Here is a 20,369-nt window from a genome sequence, read left to right on the forward strand (position 1 = left end):
GTTCCTTTATCAGTGTTAACTTCTGCACATACAGAGGGGGAACATAGCACTAAACATAGCTTGGAGGACAATGGGTCTAATACAATACATACCAGTAATCTTTTGGATAGTATTGAGATGATTATGCGAACTTATACTCTAGCAATAGTGGAAAGATTGTAAATATGGAGAACAGATTAGGGAAAATAGAAGCAGACCTGGGTAGGAAGAGAAGTCCTACTAGACAAAAAGCTAATTTAGAGCTTAAACAGGTCTCAGTTCCTTCCCTAGCGGTTAAATCCGCTAATAACTCTCGACCATCACCTACCGAAATTGGGTCAGTTTTAAATACAATTTCAAATAACTCCATACTAGACGCCCCGTCCTCTAGTAGTCACCCTTCGAGTGGGACAGCTCCTGCCCCTAAACCCGCTCATAATAATTTCACTACTAATCAGACAAATGCTCCCGTAAGCATTGCAACAGTTAAAACTAACTGTTATCCAACAATCTCTGATAATCAATCTACCAGAGATCTGGGCAATTGCCCGAATGGATCAACGAGACATGAGGAGGGAGGCCTCAGGCAGACCCGGGGGGAACAGTTAAGGAGACCACTACCGGATCTTCCGCCAGAGGCCGTACCATATGTAGTGATTCTCACAGGGGTACCAGAGCTCCCAGTGAACAAGAGAGAGGGTTTTTCCCAACTAAAGAACAAAATAACACACTGGCTGACATCACACAGGCCAATTGCCAGTAACATAGATGGCGAAATAATCCATGTACGCCGTCTTCAGTGGTTGGGTGGAAGACCTAAAGACATTGGGGGGACGTGGTTGTGGTCAATTTTAGAGATCACAATGCAGTACGCTACATCCTGAATTGGCCTCAGGTAAATCTTAACAGTAGCATCATTCCACGCCCTCTGACCTACTTCTACCCAAGATCGGTAGTATTTCCTTCCCAACCTGCCCATGGTTACTCTTTTCCTACTCCCTACTTCCCCATTATGATGAATAATAGGAATTCAGCCTATGTGCATCATGCAGCTTCAATTGCAGAAACACCTGGGTGGAATATAGTACCTACTAGGCCAAGTATTACTGTACATAGGAGCACGGACTATCCAGTGCCATTCACTCCACTGGAGGTGTCAAACAGGTTTGACATCTTTAGTGGTCTGGATGCCTGTGATTGAAGTCTACAGTCACGAGGGGAGGAGATAGTGGGTGCACATTTTTTAAATGCAGGTGGTTTGGTTGAGGCTTTGGAAGGGAATGTACCCATTGTTCCAAGTATATCCGATGGAGTTCCTGATCCGACTAGTGTCATTATAAATGTGCCAAATAATTCTGACCACTGCACACAAACAGACAACCAAGGTAGCCGTGTAAGTGATACAACAATCCATGGTCTAACCAACTATGAAGCTGTCCCTGGAGTCACAGGTTATTTTACACCTAGTAACTGTTCAGGGAAGGCCAATGAAACTGGATGTCTGGTGGAGGTCAGTGGACCAGAGACAGAGGGAGTGTTGGCTAACAGCAGCATAGGAGATACTACAAATGTTCACAATCCTTTAAGCAGTAATGTGGAGAGCCAGTTTTTGGTCTCGTGGAATGTGGCAGGTCTCAAAAATAAGATGGCCTCCAGGGATTGGGCTACCTTTATTGATAATTATATGATTGTCAGTATGCAAGAAACATGGGCATTAGAACCCCAACATAGATCAGGGTATCTTCACTTTGCAATAGCTGCAACCAAAACAAATAAAGGAAGACCTAAGGGGGGACTGACCACTTGGGTAAAACAGGATGATGGATTTACAACTATACAACTAGCAATTAATTCAAGGGATATTCTGGGGGTCAAGTTAAAATCTCCCTCATTTGGTGAACTCATCATTTTTAACGTATACGCCAGGGGAAAGCCGGGAGGGAAATCATCAGAAGTCGTGGTGGCACTGGGACACTATGTTAGTATTTGGAGGGGAGGTGCTAACATATTAATTTGCGGAGATTTCAACTGCTCCTATGAGCCTCTGGACCATATGGATCTAGAGCTCACGGAGGCAGAGGATATCTGTTGGCAAATCCCCCCCCTTAGTATACCCCCTATTAAACGGTGGACCCAGGCAGCCCTACAACTTAAGACCTTCAGTTTAGAACACGGGTTGAGAGCAGTGAATGGTAGGACACGAGGGGATGAGCAGGGTAATCCAACTTTTAATAACGGACTGAGCACCAGCAGAATTGACTATATTCTGGTCAATCTTGAATTCTGGTCATCAATACGTGATATGACTGTAATTCATCGTATCGAAAGTGACCACAACCCTCTCAGTCTTGAGCTACAGCTTCACAAAGGGCTGGGGTTAATACCAGATGATATAATAGATGACATCGTCATGGCAAATGATACTCGGCGGGTTAGATGGGCCTAGTGTCTGGGTAAACCCGAAACCATTAGTGAAATGAATGACATGGTAAATGAAGCAATCATTGAAATTCAGGGGCAGCTGGATTATGAGGATTACTGCAGCAGGGTAGTCCATATTCACTCGACCCTTTTTTTTAAACTAAGTAAATATTTTAGTATTCTGAGGAAGAGGAACTCTGGTAAGGGGAAAAGAAAACCGGAGTCATGGTATGATAAAAACTGCAGGACTGCATACAAATCTTTAGCTGATGCAGTGCGATCCACTGATAGGGAGGCCATTCGGACGGCAAGGAACCATTACAAATGGACACAAAATGCCGCGAAAAAAGCGTGGGACACTAAATACTGGGAGGAGTTATTGGTAGCCAGTAAGTCCAGAGATTCAACGGACTTCTGGCATCTTGTGAGGTGGGGCACGGGGAACCAAAAACCAATCCCGGTTAATCATGTCCCGCCAGAACACTGGGTTAAGCACTTTAAGTCCCAGTTTGCTAACACAAATAATGTCCCAACACCTGCCCTAGCCTCTTTCAGCCGTCCTTTATTAGCAAACACGCTAGTGTTCACCAAGAAAGATGTTGAATGTGCCCTTAACTTAATACCCAAGGGCAGGGCCCCGGGCTTAGATAAATTCCCGCAGATTTGTTCCTGCATAGTAAATCAGTCTGGGTCCCTTACATTGAATTACTGGCGAACACTATTGCCAAAGGCACTACGGTGCCGGATATATGGCGGGGAGCAGAAATCATACCAATTTTTAAGAAGGGTGACCGAGCTGACCCGGGAAACTACAGGCCAATTAGCCTAATAGCCTGTATTCAGAAGGTTGTGGCCAGAATGGTACTTCTTAGGGTCCAGAATTGGATCGAGGACTCGGGAGTCATGTCCACTTTACAGGCTGGCTTCCGACCCCTGACTAGCACGGTAGATCAAGTTTTTAGATTTTCCACAATATATTGGAAATGGGTGGTCCTGGGGGGTGGCACACTTTATGCAGCCTTTGATGATTTAAAGGCTGCATTCGACCTAGTCCCTAGAGATAGGCTTTGGAGAGCGCTCCACGAGCAGGGTATCCCACCAGAACTGCTTGCGGTTTTGATAAAACTACATGAAAATAACTACGCGCAGGTCAGATGGGGTAACCAGAGCCAGGTGACCGTCAGATTTCCAACGGAAAGGGGTGTGCGGCAAGGGTGTGTGCTGGCACCCACATTATTCACACTATATATAAATAGAGTTACAGATTATTATAGGGACTCTACTACTGATGCACCCAAATAGAACGGCATCCCCGTCCCCCTGCTAATGTTTGCCGATGATACCCTCCTATTATCAAAGACTCAGGAAGGGCTTCAGAAGGCAATAGACTGCTTTGAAAAATTTTGCAATGATTATGGCCTCTCTGTTAATGTCTCTAAAACCAAATTTATGACGATGCATAGGCATAGGAACATTAGGGTCAGAGTCTTTATGAATGGGGAACCGTTAGAGCAGACTGATAGCTTCAGTTACCTGGGTATCACATTGGGCTCTAGGTTACAGTGGAAGCCGCATGTGGCCCATTTAATCTCCAAGCACGCACAACTATCTGGTGCCCTTCTAAGAGAATTTAAGTTGTCAGCCACTAAACCTGTAGCCCCAGTATTAAGAATTTATGACTCAAGAGTAAGATCTTCCATGTTATATGGAGCGGAACTGTGGGGGTCGTCTGATATAGCAGGTCTACAAAAAGCACACAACAAATTTCTCCGCTGTATAACAGGGCTTCCACATTCTACACCACTCGTACCTCTGCGCATGGATCTGGGATGTCAGAGTCTAGAAAATATCTGTAGATTTAGACCAGTTGCCTATTGGAGAAGACTATGGGTAACCCCAGAATTGCATCACTATGCGTTAGCACTCCTGGAAACGCGTGATATGGATTCTGGGGGTAAAATTCTATGGTTTAGAAAGGTTAAAACTCTGCTTAAGTCTCTAGGTATGGGGGATCTTTGGGATAATCCTCAGGAGACATTATTTCCTACCAAACAACAGTTAAAAGAGGCCTACTGGTCATTCATATCCCAGGAGGAGTTTCAGTCACACACTGCTCCATCGTATACTAAGGCTTTTTTGGAGCTGAAACATACTCCTGGGTATGAGATGTACTGGGATCTGATTACAATGCCTCATGATAGGAAATTATTCCATCAGTTTAGGGTAGGTACTCTCCCACTGAATATGGTCACCTGTAAATGGGCATCTAGTAAAAGTGACCAAATGTGCCCTTTCTGCATAACACTCCCGGAAACCATAGCCCATGTTTTGTTTATTTGCCCAGAATATAAGGCCCCCCGTCACAAATGGATAAGAGCAGTTTGCATTCAAAAGGGTATTATGACGGGGATTACTGCACTGAGAATATTTCAAACCGACTGTTCTGAAACAATAGTGATAGCGATAGCAACATTTTTTAAATGGATGTGGACAATAAGAGTTGGGAAACTGAAAGCTCTCCAGTCGCCCTAAAGTAAACCCAGTACAATTGTGGTACTTTTTATAGTCTTAGTATGTTTTTATGGAAGACAGATATTTATTTTCTTATTTGGTCGAGTAGGAATACCATTTATGTAGTGAACTTAAATCCTGCTGTTTTTAGTTTCAGTGTCATGCTTTCTGTGTATAACTCAAATGCGTAGCTCTAACGGATGTACCTGATGATGAACTGTGTTTTTTTTATGTATCTGATGATGAAATGTGTTTTTAATTTGTCTTTTATGACAACAAGTCGAAATAAAGACTGATTGATTGAGTCCAGTAGAATTTGATTATCTTTATCCAACGATGGGCGTTTTAAACATGACAAAGGTTTTGTTGTGTTGTAGTGTGCAGGAAGTTATCTCGGTGGATGTGGCATAGATGATGCACTTACTGATGCTGAAATTTTTGGAAGCAAAACTGTCCAGTCAGTATTGAGCAGAACTCATTATGTTCGTTCGTTACAAGGCACGCTCATATCTGAGGCTATAGAAACAATGTGTTGAAATGCTTTCTGGAACAAGAATGACATCTTAAGTTTTGCATTTCTTATCTCAGAAGTGAACAAGGCACAGGGTGCACTTCATTCAAAAGACATAATGCAAAGCCAGGCAACTTTCAATACACTCAGTTCAAAATCACAAAACCTGAAAAACAAATTTGTGAAGTTTTTCAAAGAAATGTGAAGAAAATTAAGAATTTTGCAAGTACTGGGGAAATGTTTTACACATGATAGCTCTAGTGAAAAACTTGGTGCATGCTGATCAGGAAGGTGCTTGGGAGCTGCGCGAGAAGACTGTGGAGTCACTTATTACTGTGTTTAACGAATTAGATTGCATAAACTACCTGAGATTTGGTTTCTGGTATTTGGACAGAGTGAAGAAGCTAAACCGTGGAAAAAACAGACCTCAATAGAAAAATATCCAAAGACATTTTCTGATGAAGAACAGAGAGAGAAGGTTCAATGCTGTGGCTCCAGATTTGAAACTGGAACAGACGATCCAGAGATCACAGAAAACCTTCAAGGGAATTGTTGGTCAGACAAGTAAAAGTGAATATGTTGCTCAGTGGCAGCTAGTTTACCATGAAGTCCTTCCTATTTGCAATGTTTTCAGAGAGATGACAAATTAAAAATGAATGGACCATCGTGAAACAGTTCCTCACCACAAACTTGTGGGGAAGAGAGGGGAACTTTTTAATAAACAAGATGACAGCCTTCTTCATTTCATGCAGCAGCAAGGAAACCCCTTTTAAATAACTGACCCTTTGCGACTACACAACTTTTTGACCAAACAATATGTGGATAATGATATAAACACATGTCTACTGGATGTCCTGGAACATGGATCGAAACTATACGCAGAACTGAAGCAGGAGATTTGTATTGAAAGAGAAAAAGCTATTTGACATAATCACTAGAGATAAACTTCCACACCTTATATGCCATAGCAAGACTTTCATCCAAACAGCCACTACAAAACAGGTTACAAAAAAAACCAACTTTCAACAGCACATAGAGCGCTTGATGTAGCAAAAGAAAGCGGTGAATTTATCAAGGACATTCTGCTGCATAATCTTCTTCCAACAAACGCATTATTTGATGGGGATACTGCAACCAAACCAGTGAAGCACAAACTCGTGCAAGAGCTCGAATAAAACCTTTCACCTGAAGAATTTCAATTCGAAAAGGTGTCCTTATTGAAAACTGCTATTGTTGTGGACTATATGTTACAATTGCGAATGGTCAAGATTTCATCCATGCAAAACTTCAGAGAGGTCGTTCAGGCTGTTCTACAGATATCAAAGTCAGTGTGCACCTTGCAAGAACTACACATTGTCTTTGACAGTTATCTTGAACCATCTGTCAAAGAATGTGAGAGAATCAGACGAATGTCCACAAGTGGAACAATTGACCTTGCCTGCATTTACAATTCGACTCCTATACCTGTGCAACTTGATAAATTCTGGTCATGAACATGAAACAAGATGAACATGGAGATGTTAACTCGCCAAAACATAGATGATGCCTCAGTGAACACTGAATTTCCAATTATTGCATGTGAAATGATGGTCAATGAGGAGTTGATGCTTGCAGAGATATTTTCAAAAGGTACGGCCCATATTGTTAAAGAACTTAGTAGCAAATCGGGGGAAGCTAACCTTTGTGTTGTGCCACATGTTAAATGGACTGTTCGAAATGGTTCCAATCAAGTCATTGTACTGTGAAATGACACAGCTTTTATTATTGTGCTACTTAGATTTGTTGCAATGTTCATAAGTCAAGGATTGTCAGAGTTATGGATACGTTATGGAACAGGTGAGAAAAGACACTTAATCACACTTCATATTCTGTACAAGAAACTTGACCCAGAGATGCCCAGTTTCCTTATCAAGGCACATATTCTTACGGGTGATGACGCTATGAGCAAAATTGGAACAAAGCTTGGAGCTTTTACTGCCGAACCAGTGAAGTTTCTAAAAGGATTTGCTGAGACAAAGAAGAATGTGACTTTAAAGACGAAGAAAAGCACCCCAAAGCTCTCATTCGAGATCACACATCCTGTCGACCCCAAGTCCCCTGAAAACTTTCAGGGCTCCCTATATATTGCAGTATTCTGGGGGTACCACCTAGGGCATCTCTACCCATAACCTGTCACAGATATTAAACAGAAACTCTCTCCACTAGGGTCCATAGCACGCCCACCTGCTACTAACCCCCAGAGGGAGTGGAAGTTTAGTTCTACTGGGTTCGGTGAAAGAGTCAACAGAGTCCCTTGAAGTACAAGCCCAGACTGTCCCTCCACTCGACAGGAGTTCGTCCACACTGGGTGGTCCTTTCTTCTTCCTCTAAATTTGCTCTTTTTCCTCAGAGTTTCTCCTTCGTCCATGAGTTTTAAGATGAAGGTGGAAAGTTACAAAAAATGGCGGGCATCCCTTTCCACCCATAGACTTCATGACAACCATCCACCCACTAACAGACAACTTTTTTGAGCATCCCACAGGCTAGTATACCCTTCCCTTACAGAGCAACTTGAGATTTTCCACAATCACAAAATCACGTTTTTGTTTGCAAGAACTTTCACTTGGGCCTTAGCCCCACCCCTAACGGTCACTGAAAAGCGTAACCCTTTCCTCCAAGACTTAGAAGTAGGCCCCTGATGCCAAAGGTCTGCCTGCTGCCCTTTGTCCCTCTGTGAAGGTAATGCCTAGATTTTTCAGTGTCAAGATAACAAGCCTATGCAGATTTCACCTCTATCTAGCAGGAGAAGGTTTAGCCCCTCCGCGCAGGCCTTTTGTCTGAAGAGGCATTGGTCAACCTGCTGGCCAGCAGAATAATTAACTTAGCCCAGCAGGTTAGTTCAAAAATTGAAACTCATTAGGGGCCGGCATACGGAAATATTACAAAAGTACAAGAAGGAGTGCAAATATGGGCAAATTAATATCGCACATAGAGAAAGAGCCTTAAATCATCTGTCTATGTTGATCCAATTCAAAATTCATATTTTGTGCCGGTCCCCCCTAAAGTGTGAATAAAGCAAAGCAACCACTGAGGACAACAGATTCAAACTCTAGTTAAAAAGAAATGGAGATATTGCTTTTGGATTGACCAACTTAATTAGAACGCCTGCACCAATGTATTAAATTTCCCATCTCAACAGGATATCTGTCTACAGATACCAGGCTATTGCAGACAGTAGCCTACCTCTCTCAATCTGCATCCATGCACATGTCTGTGCATACGTGTTCATGTGTAACCAGCACATAGTCTCTTTGCCCAGCTGTGCAGCAGTGGGCCTTATTTGAAAAGGTGGACTCTGGGTGTTATCACGCAACCCCTTTTACCAGAGCATACCATAAGTGAGCCTCACTCACAGCAGAGGTCCAAAAACCAGTAGTTAAAAAACAAAACATTTACAGGGGTTTAGGAAGGTCTGACACCTGGTATTCTCGGGGAATTTAATGTCCTCTGCATGATTTGCAGGCATGAGTCTGTGCCTTAAGTGAGTTCTGTCCAATTTTGCATTTTTGTTTTGGTTTAGGCACACTGACAATCATGCATGTATACTAAGACCCTCTGTAGCTAGAAACTGTGAAATGGTGTGACCCAGAAGAGGGTTCTGTTGTCCGGAGGAACACACCAAGCGTGCCTTACATACAGAGCAGAACTACTATCCCCTCACCTAACTGTAAGGTGCTGATATTTGTGGCAGCATGACCTGTTAGTTGTAGGACAAGACTTTTTCTGGTACCCACAGAGGTGTGTAGCCTACTGGTCTTGGCATACAAACTCTTTGTTCAGTCCAATACAACCGGGTCCTATGCTACATCCCTGTGCTCATGAGTGCAATGTGTGTGTTTGCATGTATGCATACATTCAGTGTAAGGTACTAGTGTGCAAGAAATATATGTGCCATGTTAATCTCTGGACACTGCGGTGTCCATTTTGATTTCATTGTGGTGCTTTAGTGTATAAAATAGAGTATGGAAGTCTTCTTCCAGAGGGGCTACGTGAATTGCAGTAGTCTGACTTAGACCAAGCCTTTTGGTGATTACAGAAATCATTAGGTGTGAAAGGACAAGAAACAACAGTGTATTTGAAATACAAGGGTGTTCCCGGGCCAGTCCTGCCTTTTGCTCACGCAGTGGTACTACAGGCAAAAGCAAGAAAACTGGCAAATGTGAAGCCTGTCCCCTCCTTTGTGTGCCAGTGTTTTGTTTAGCCCTGGGAGGGATCCCAGACTCACCCTCTTTCCTGCCATCACCTGAAGATTACAAGTTGTGTCTGACTTGGCTGGAACAAATACAGCAACTGGTAGCAGTCTCCAGAAATGTGTTGTTGAGAGCAAGCTGGCATCAACAAAGGATGTCAGGAAGGACTAGAATAAGCGTGACTGGAGCTTCTACTCAATGTTCCAGGGTTTCTCATGTCCAACGAAGGCTGTACCCACCAGGGTTCAGGAGCACTTCCATGAAGTATGGCTGAGTCTTTGATGGCTGGCTTTTCAAGCGGGTGAGGGACCATCACCCAGAAGACTGAAACCGCATGCCTGGACCGGCAGCTCCACTATCAGCTCTTGTGAAGGCGCCCAAGAAGAAGGGCCAGTGGAGACTGAACTGCATCAACAGCCCACGTATAGCTGTAACTGCTTCAGCAGTGGAAAAGGCTGAGCAGGTTCAGGTTGCATAGTGCTGCTAAAGCTAGGTATCACTCCTTCCTGGTAGAACTGGCCAAAATACTCCCAGTTACACATATCATTTGGTAGAAAGGAACTAGAGGACGGTTGACAAAACATACAGGATGTTTGCGGATCATAGGGCAGTTGTGTGAATATCAGCTAAGGAGAAATGGGCGCTTGATGTGAGTGAGCATTGGTCAGACTGCTAAGGTTATCTTCAACTGCAGGCACTGGCTAATACATTAAACTTTTATTCATTGAACCTACCTGACCCCGGAACGGCTGCATAGGATGAACCCAGACAAAGATCACTTATGTCAATGATCGGTTCCCCATATGCGGGATTAATGCATTTAGCGTTCAGTGCCCTGTAATCTCTGATTATTGGAGGGCTGTGACTGCAGAACTTGGGAAAATGCTATTTTGTGAGGTGAGTTGCTCATCATTAGTTATATTATTGGGATATGTGTCCGACCTGTCTAAGCCGATTTGCAACCTTGCAGCCATAATGCTACTGGTAGCGAAAATGTGAGTGACATTGGGTTGGTGGAAAGGACCGTACGCTAAAGCGATAGACTGGGTGGAAGATGCGATCTAGTGTATCACTTACTGACACATAAAATATGCTCATACCTGATCGTAATAGACCCAAGGACATTTGGGAACCATTCACAGGTTATTGTAGACAACACTGGGAAGAGATGTGGGAGAGTGGATATTGTGTCTAAATGTGGTATTGACATGGCGTACTGATTTGACTAACTGCTCTCAATGGTTAAACCATGGGACTCAACTGCATCAAGCACATTCGACATGTCCTATAGCAATGATGTTGCATGTGACTATGCATTGTTCTATAGGGAAACAAACAAAGAAAGAGAGTAAAGTCTTAACAGGGGAAACAGCAGAAAGAACTTTCTGCACATTGAAACCAGAGACTGACCTAACTGTCACAAACTTTGGGGGTAGGGTCGAGGGAAGTGGAGAGAGCCTAAGCACCTCCTAATTTATGTGAAGCTTGACCCCATTATTCCCCATTTGTTTGCTACAGACTCACAAGAAATAATGTTACATTAGTGTAGTGATACTGTTGTGAAGTAGCCTTTTTCCTCTAATCCATTATGATCCAGGACAGTATTGTTATTCTAAGAATAAACTACTTATCTTTTATTAATATCAGATATTGACTGGTCAATGTAAATAATTCATGGTTACTGTCTGCAGTGTTCATTTCTGTGCATCTAACCCCATATCACCTCTCTGAGTAAGCACTGAACAGCTCACCCACATATACCTTTTGAGAGTCAAGTGCTAAAGAGGGGTAGATGTTGCTCGAATTGTAGGGCCACTATAAGTAAGACCGTGAGAAAGCATTGGTAAACACCCATAACGGTTATTGCCCTGTTTCTCTGTAAGCCCCCAAAACGGGCCTAACTACATCAATTATTTGCCCTGCCAGAGAGCCCAATTACTGTGCAGTTGAGAAAAAACAATAATTATCTGTGTATAGTAGGCTAAATCGAACTGGTAGGTTACCACCTATTAAAACAATTATGATGGACTCTCTACTAAAGCAGCAAATCTGATTAGGTCACACTAACATCACTTTGTAAATTAGTGCCTGGATTTGAACCCCAGAATTTCTGATGGTGCTGTATTTTTTGTAAATTAAATGTAATAGAAACAGAATTATAATATTTTTAGCTGTGCATATTTTTATGGAAATTATACATTCACTTTTGGTCCTTACCTCAAAAACAGTAGTGGCAAATATATCGATGTTTGATAACCTGTTATCGAATTGCAAAAATGGGTTTAGTACAATTTAAAAAGCCATTTAGCGGTTCCAAATCCTTTGAATGAGCAAATCCCAGGCTTTGCAACCGTCTAAAGTCTTCTTACATCTGGCCCATTGTTTGCTGTTAAAGTATGGACTGTATAATCTGCAGAAAAGAGGAAATCTCTCTAATGTAAAAGGTTTGAAATGTCAGTTGAATATCTTCCTAGCCCATGTGATTTTTCCAAATTGAGTGACTTTATTACCTTTTCACCTTACATGTACGTGATGGCCCAACTAAGAAATTACTAATCGTTTTCAGACATTTTAGGCAAACATAAATGTTGAAAGAACAGGTCGGTGTTCGATGTTGAACATGAAGGCCTCTTAAATAAATCTGAATTATAATGAAAGAATGCCCTGTTGTTTTCTGTGCCGTGGTATATCAGTGATACTTTTCTATATATTATTCCATGAATAATCTTATTAGACTCGCCTCAATTTTCTCTTTTCTTACAGTATTTTTGATGTATTCACATGGCGGTTCACATTGTATTTACACTATTGTGGCTCAACTTTAAATTATAATTTTTGAGACGTATATGTGATTAAGATACAGCAACAACAAAATCTATTTATTTGCAGTTTAAATAATATAATTTGATATCTTCAAATTTGACCCATATATGATCATGCATAATAGGATATGTGTTAATTGCTAATATTTAATGTACACAATTTTAAAAGCACCACACAAACTAAATAATTCTTGTACTTAAAGAAAAGAAGGGTATGACAATCTCCAGTGAGCAAATAGGCAAACAAATATCTCCACTTGAAAGGGTATCTGCATTAAATTGGTATAGATTAACAGTCAATTTAAGCAGATTCGATCATTACATTTCTAGCTAAAGGTCAGACCCACTACAGATTCCCATATACAAGCGCAGAAGCCAGGTTGGCAAATACCAAGATGCCATCCACCAAATGGTAACCGTATGTGTCCATTCTTCAGAGTAGGACAAATTTACAGTATCCACACTTATGGCCTTAGGAAAATGGACTCCGAGGATAAGGTCCTCCATTGCTCTCTCTAGGAACCCATCATGCAGACAAGCATGTAAAGACAACCTTGGTTATATTAGTGCAGTATATAAACGTCATAATCATTTATCTATTACCGGAACTCTTTCACTTCTAGCCTCTGGCCTTACTCAGGTCCCCATTTTTCCTCAAGCCACTTCCCTGGTTCCCATTGCAGCGCTTCTCTACGATGTGGCATGTACTCTGCTGCCTGAAAGCCTGATACTCTTTTTAGGCGATTAAGCACGGACAGGTGAATCAGCACCAGCCGTTTGACCTTTTTAACTTTAATAATTCAACTAATGTTGGGGAGCACATCTTTGGTCATTTAAGAATTTAGTTTTGTAATCATAACTGGCTTATAATTTCAAAACTAATACTCTACATTGTATACAGTGAGACATTTTGCCAGCTTACTCATTAAATGGAGAAACCAGGACACAGATTTTTATTAAGTTGTCTGGCTTGTGGGAAAGGAACCGCCCGACCATTGGCCGGCGGTTCTGAAATCCCAATTTGGATGCGGGCGGTCAGAAACATCCATTCTACAATAGAAGCTTGTGCGGTGGGTGGAATAGGCCTGAAGCACAAGCTTCCATTGTAGAATGGAGGTTTGCAAACATACCTGCACCGTGTGGCAGGCACCATGTGGTGCCTGGTACACAATGCAGCAATGTTGAGGAGGGCCAAATAGGTGCCTCCCATGCCCCATTGCAGAGGGCCAGGGGGGAAAGAGGCCCTGCTAGGGCCCCCCTGATGTCGCTTTCCAACACATGGAATGGCTGTCGGAAACCAACATCATAATCCTGATGGTGGAACCACCATCATAAAGGGATTATGCAGTCATTCCGACACACTGACAGCAGCCCGTTGGAAGCGCCACAGGCAGTCCCTCTGCCAATGCCTCTGCCCACCAATCATAATGTGGCAGGCAGACCTCAGAGGCAGATGGCGGTGTGTACGAGCCCACAGACATCCTAATTAGGCCATAGTTGCAAATGACAGATTAATTAATGCCACCACCTTTTTCACAGTTCCATGATGCACGTAGGTCAACTTAGACTACAAGGCAACTTAAACTGCTCCTTCATGTGAGCATTAGCATGGAGAACTTTATAGAAGGTTGAGTAACACTTATGAATTGATGGACATCGAACCGTGACCTTTAATTTTTTAACATACCGTGGAGCCAGATAGTAATCTATTGTACAGATGAGACCCTTTGAGGCATGCCTGAAGGGTTGAAAGTTATCAACAAAAATCGAGGAAGTGAGAAGACATATACTGTTTTTGCACCACTTTCCAGGGCTAAGCAGTAGTTACAGTTACATCCAGTTACATCCAAAAAAGAGAAACAGTGTTCTTGGTTATGTCTCTCCTGGCCTTAATCTACATGGACGTCCATCCCAAGTCTTAAAACAACGCTAACCCACTAGTTTTCTTAGTAGCATGTTTTATCGTCGAGTCCTTGCGCAGGCACCCAATGTATCGGGGTGGGTTGGCCTTCTTGTCAAACATTCGTCAAAGGTCAACGTCCAGCTGTCCACCTGATTAGGTCCTAAAAATCCTACATCTTGTGTGGAAACAGAAACTCTTATAGAGTGAACCTTAATCTGGAAGTTAGTAATAAATAACTCTAGAGGACCAAGTCGACTTTTCGCTCACCGTTTCAACTCAAGATGTGTTTCAGACATTTAGTTGGAAATTCTAATTGTTTACAGTTTAGAGCGCTACATGATCTGCATTTTACCAATTGTTTTAAATATATATAGAAAAAGAGCATGCAAATACATTTCATTGATACATTTAAAACTGTGCTTTGGGGCCCACTGTTCATATGAAAACTAAAACAATGCATCTAGCAGCACTCTTATTAGAAGGCGAGGTACACTCAGGTAATACTAACTCTTTAAAATGAAAATGGGGGTTATTTATATTGTGTTCAAAATAATGTACCAAATGAATCCTAGGGAACCACTGTTCTTCTATTTCTCACACACACCACAGGCCACACTTTAGATCTTGTACATACCAGGAATATCCAGGATTGCTATACAGAATTCTGTCCACGAAGGTGGTCGATCACCAAGGATATTCCTGCAGATTTGTTACTCCAGTATTGGTACCCAAGGAGCCTTCACATCCAGTTACCTGCAAAAACATAAGCACAAACAGATTACTAAAAAGAAACACACTGAGTAATTAAACCAGGTTTACTTATTGCAGGAACCGGCAGAGAACTATATGGCCACCGGCACGAACGCCTTTACACCATGTTCCCCACACTCAGATACACAAATACAAATCCATTGTAAGAGCTGGGTCCTCCTCAGAGCTACAAAATTTAAAACAAAGAAGCCAGCATCTTCGGAGAACGTGGAGTAAGAGACTTATTGCCAAAAGAATCTTAGCGTTTACAAAGACAATATCCCTATGCTGGTTAACACTAAGAGCATGTTTTGGCAGAATACACTAGACTCAGCTCTTGAATCTTCCAAAGAGCCATACAGATCTGTTACCATTCATCTAAACTCAGATGTGTATTCCTCTCTCTCTGTCCCTTCCCTGGAAATTTGTACACAATGGAAAACTTGTGTAAAGAAATTTGAGAAATAAGGATGTAAATTAAGAATAGGTTTCTATACCTTATTGACCTATCACTCTTTGACCACTAGATAAGATGTCTTCTTTCTAGTTAGATTTCTATGTCTGTGTTCCATACAGACTTCTGCCTTGTGACTTTTGTACTGCCCCTTTACCTGAAGCAGAAATCTCAATCAACTTAATGCATTTGTACCAGATCCCGGCGTTTTTCACCAGTTAATACATCTATTATTTGGTACTCTGTCACTGATTTGAGTTTTGGGGCTCTGTTGGAAATTTGTACACAATGGAAAACTTGTGAAAAGAAATTTGAGAAATAAGGATGTAAATTAAGAATAGATTTCTATACCTTATTGACCTATCACTCTTTGACCACTAGATAGGATGTCTTCTTTCTAGTTAGATTTCTATGTCTGTGTTCCATACAGACTTCTGCCTTGTGACTTTTGTACTGCCCCTTTACCTGAAGCAGAAATCTCAATCAACTTAATGCATTTGTACCAGATCCCGGCGTTTTTCACCAGTTAATACATCTATTATTTGGTACTCTGTCACTGATTTGAGTTTTGGGGCTCTGTTCACTTACACAGGCCACTATCTCACCCTCCTAAAAGGCCATCTTAATCTATTTTGATCAGGCAGTCGAAGACCACTGTCAGACACCCATTTCTTTCAAAAATCCTGGAGAGGGTGGGTAAGGTCAATTACGCCATTGTGACTCAGGGGTGTGGACTTTAATAAAATATCTACTTGTCCATGGGGCAGGTTGCTTCATAAATCTACTTGTCCTGTAACAAAATCCACTTGTCCCTTTGGTGCCATGTAGTTCGGTGACACATTATGGCAGCAATCTCATTATATAAGAGCTTTGATATAGCCTCTCTGAGTTTGCCAGGGCTCATACCATAGTAGTGTTTGAATACTTGCAATCCACTTATCTTGCCACGTTTCCGCAGATCTACATACTGGGGCTGAAGGTAGTGGTAAGCAGTAGTTCCAGGGTTAGAATGCTCTTTTGAGTCTGTGCAAACCTACTAACTTGCATGTTTTAAGGGTTTCAACAACTCTTTTCTAATCCTTTCCCATACTGAGAAATTTGGAAATTTACTGGCAGACGTAAACCTTCTTCCAGAGTTGGGAAAAAAGTGGTTGGAGGGAAAGTGAACTTGTAAACACTCACATTTTTGAATGAGCAAATCTACACATACATATTTGCTCATGCTAAAATGTAGTTAACAAATATTTTCTAGGAGTACTATTTCTTGCCCTACTTCTGTAAATTCTTGGGAATTCACAAAATTTGCAAAGCTGCACTTAATGCAAGGACATATACCATGGGTGCACTTTTGAGACTTTCTTTAATAATTGGGCCCCTAATTTGGTCTTGCGTTGACCATGGCCTTTTTGCGTTTATTAAAATTCTGTCTCTCTATCTGTATCGACCGGCTTCACTGTGAATGGCAGCATACTGCTCTATCACAAGAAGCATATCGGCAAACAAAGTTGTTTTGTTCAGTTCCAGTAACTACTGTGGCAGTGTGGGCTTTTTGAGACCATAAACAATGTTTGCTTTTGCCATTGTTTGTTATAATGGTGAGGGCCTGGCAGCTCCCACACCAATAAGGATTTACAAAAACCATGCCAAAACAAGTCACACATTGATAAAACTAAAAAGCTGACTACCAATTTCAGACATACTGGCTTTGCCAATGTTTGTTTATTTTTGATAGTCATCATCTTATTGAAACTGGTTACACTGATTTTCCATTAGGAATATTTTTGGGAAATACTAGCATTTATAAACACGTTAGTAAATAATGCTGCACAGAAATGGTACCTTGAAATTTTACAGTAGTTTAGCAAAATGTTTTTTTTCCTGCCTTCATGTTTTTTATGAACATTTTATTTTGTAAGCAAAGAATCATCAATCTTGCTTTCAAGCTTCTGCAAATATTTGCAACAAATCAGAGAGCATTCTGGGAGCATTATATATAGCCTTATATTGTTAAGCTTTGAAAACAAGCGTACACATTTTTATACTGGAATCACTGTCTGTGGTGCAGGTCAGAGCTTATATTTACTTAGAGTGATCACCTTAATAATAAAGACTTATAATTAATGAACCATAAATACAAGTTTGAACAGCATTAACATATGGACAAAAATATTACCTTAACTGCAGACAGTGCTCTTTCCTGATCCATAATGTGGTACTGCAAACTGGCAGCCAAAGGGTTTGTGCTGCAGGGTGTTGGGCCTACTTGTCCCAAGGACCGAATACACATGAAAACTCGTTGCCCTTGACCTCAAACAATATGTCCCACATCCCTGGTGACTTACATCTTTTCCTAGACCTGAAGCCATCATGTTTTTGAGATGGATATGGAAGCAAGATTCCCTAGCAGTGGACGACTCTATAGTCCACTGATGCAGGATCCTGGGGTTCTCAGTTCTGATGAACCTCTAAGCAGCTTTCAACATAGTGGGTAAAGTTTTTTTTTTATAAATCGTCTTGAGCGTACTTCAGACATTAGAGGAACTCCTGATATAAATGTCTTTCGTTCTGAATAAGCGATGCCAGCAAGTTAGGCTATGTAAATTAATCTCTTATCTTTTGGCATTATACTACAGAGTGCCACAGGGTTCGCACGATATCCAGCCATCGATTTATTATCTCCATAAACTGTTTTATCACTCTTAAACAGACACTCAAATTCTAAGACAAATGAACAGTAACAAAACGCTTTTGACACGCTTGTTGCATGGCTTAAAGTGCAAACCTTGATGAACCAAAGCTGAAACTAATTTAGGGAAAGCCACTGTTATCCTAGTAGTGTTAAGAGATCAATTCACCAAACAAATGTCCTCTTTCCCCTTTGCTGCTTCTTCTCTAACAAGCAAAATAGAGAGTATTGCTCAATCACAACCTTTCGTGCATGTTCAGTTTAATTTTGCTTTTAAAAATTACTTTTTTCCTACCTAAGTCCATGTTTAAAGATCTGGAGACGCTCCTAGTTGCGCTGATATTGGGCTCAAGGTCAAGAGTGTCACTCCATAAACTGTACCTTCCACTTACAGATGGGGGTTAGGGGGCACCAAATTACGAGCATTACTATGCTGCTGCACAGCTCCAGTGGCCAATGAGATGGCTAGCGAGTGCCCATGTTGCAGAAATGTCCAGTTGGCAATTACATTAAGACGCACAGCAGTAATAGAATGGCTATAGGGTTCCACTACCCCGACACAAAGGAAACAGGGCAACCTGCTAATGACGGCAGCCAGACGTAGCTAGCTGCGCTATGTGACACCTAAGAGACAAAAAATGCCATATGATCCTATGCTACCACTTGAGATTCTACTGGGCTGATTTACTTGCCACAATCGACCGGAGCTGGAGTCCTGGGCAGCGGTGGGATTGGATACCTGGGGCGACCTATTCACAGATGCACAGTTGCAGAGCCTAGAAGGGTCGATAGCAGACTTTGGTATCATGGAGGGTACTTTCCTGCTTTACGCGCTACTAACGCAGCAATTTCTCCAAACATGGGGGAACGGGGAGAATGAGCTAGAATCATCGCAGGTGCTGCAGACTTTGCTCACACATGGGAAGGGCAGACATGCGGTGACAGCACTATACAGTTCTCTTAATCCCGGTTCTACTCCCCTTCTGGCACCATTTCGGGCAAATTGGGACTCTTAGTTGGCAGTTACCATAACTGATAAACAGTGGGCGCAGTGCACAGAGTACCCCAAAATAATATCCACGACTGCTAGACTGAAATATACACAGTATAATTACTTACATCATACATATTTAACACCACACAGGCTAGCCCGTATGTATCTCACATCAGTCGACATATGCCCTCGCTGTATAGGGACGGATGCAACATTCCTCCACATGGTCTGGGCATGCCCTCACCTGGGTGCATATTGAAATGAGATTGCGGTAACACTGGAGGGAGCAACTGACACATTAATACCCGTGCAAGGCTTGCACTTTCTGCTTGGCATTACCAAGCGCACTGCAGCGCGGAAAAATCTTTATAAATTCTTAGACCTAGCACTGGCACTAGCAAAGCGGAGAATAGCTATGTCCTGGAAATCTAGCGCAGCACCTGATACGCGTATCTGGATGCTGGATCTCCGCAAGGCACTGGTGGCAGAACAAACGACACAAACACTGATGGCACCCCGTAACTCTCCTCAGACTAATCCTATGCAATGGCAAGAATCCTTGTCCTTTGTGGAAGGCAGATTGAAAACATCTAGTTCCTCACAGGGATTAGATGGTTTCTCAACCCTGGATTTGGTACCAGCAAACTAGCATATAGATACGAGCACCTTGGATCCCTCCTCTAGTAGGACCTAACCAGATAAACGCTCCAGCTCTCGAGAACACGCAGTTGGGGGATGCGCGCGGAGCTCCAGCTCCCCCTGATCCCCTCCAGCTGCTCCTACTGACTTTAAAAGTACACACACATATGTGAACACCCTAGCTTATGCACGACTTAGATCACTACGTACATGTGGGTTTTTAGAAATCGCATCGTTTTTTTGTGTATAGCGTTCTGGTTGAAGTGAAAATATGGTGACAAAGAAAATCTGTTGCTTTATTCGCTGAGCATAAAGTGGATAACATACAAAGACATATACAAAATGTTCGTTTCTTTTATTGTTACCAGCATGGAATGTAGATGGTTGCCCACCAAGTGTCAAGTTGGTAAATGTCACTGTACTGTATTGTATAATAAATTTGGCAACGTGTACTATGCTTAAACTGTGTA

At 42.0% G+C, this 20,369-nt stretch overlaps 1 protein-coding gene across 5 annotated transcripts in view; it reads right to left on the reverse strand.

Annotated features, from left to right (window-relative positions):
- Window positions 1–20,369, reverse strand: part of TANK (TRAF family member associated NFKB activator) — a 299,318-nt gene that overhangs the window by 171,448 nt on the left and 107,501 nt on the right. For all 5 annotated transcript variants that reach the window (XM_085645450.1, XM_085645446.1, XM_085645448.1 and 2 more), the window contains one exon: window positions 15,011–15,129. The gene's annotated coding sequence lies outside the window, so the exon portion shown is untranslated. The remainder of the gene's footprint in view (window positions 1–15,010; window positions 15,130–20,369) is intronic.

The sequence above is a fragment of the Triturus cristatus genome, chromosome 3_1, assembly GCF_964204655.1.
Source record: "Triturus cristatus chromosome 3_1, aTriCri1.1, whole genome shotgun sequence".
In the NCBI taxonomy this organism is placed as follows: Eukaryota; Metazoa; Chordata; class Amphibia; order Caudata; family Salamandridae; genus Triturus; species Triturus cristatus.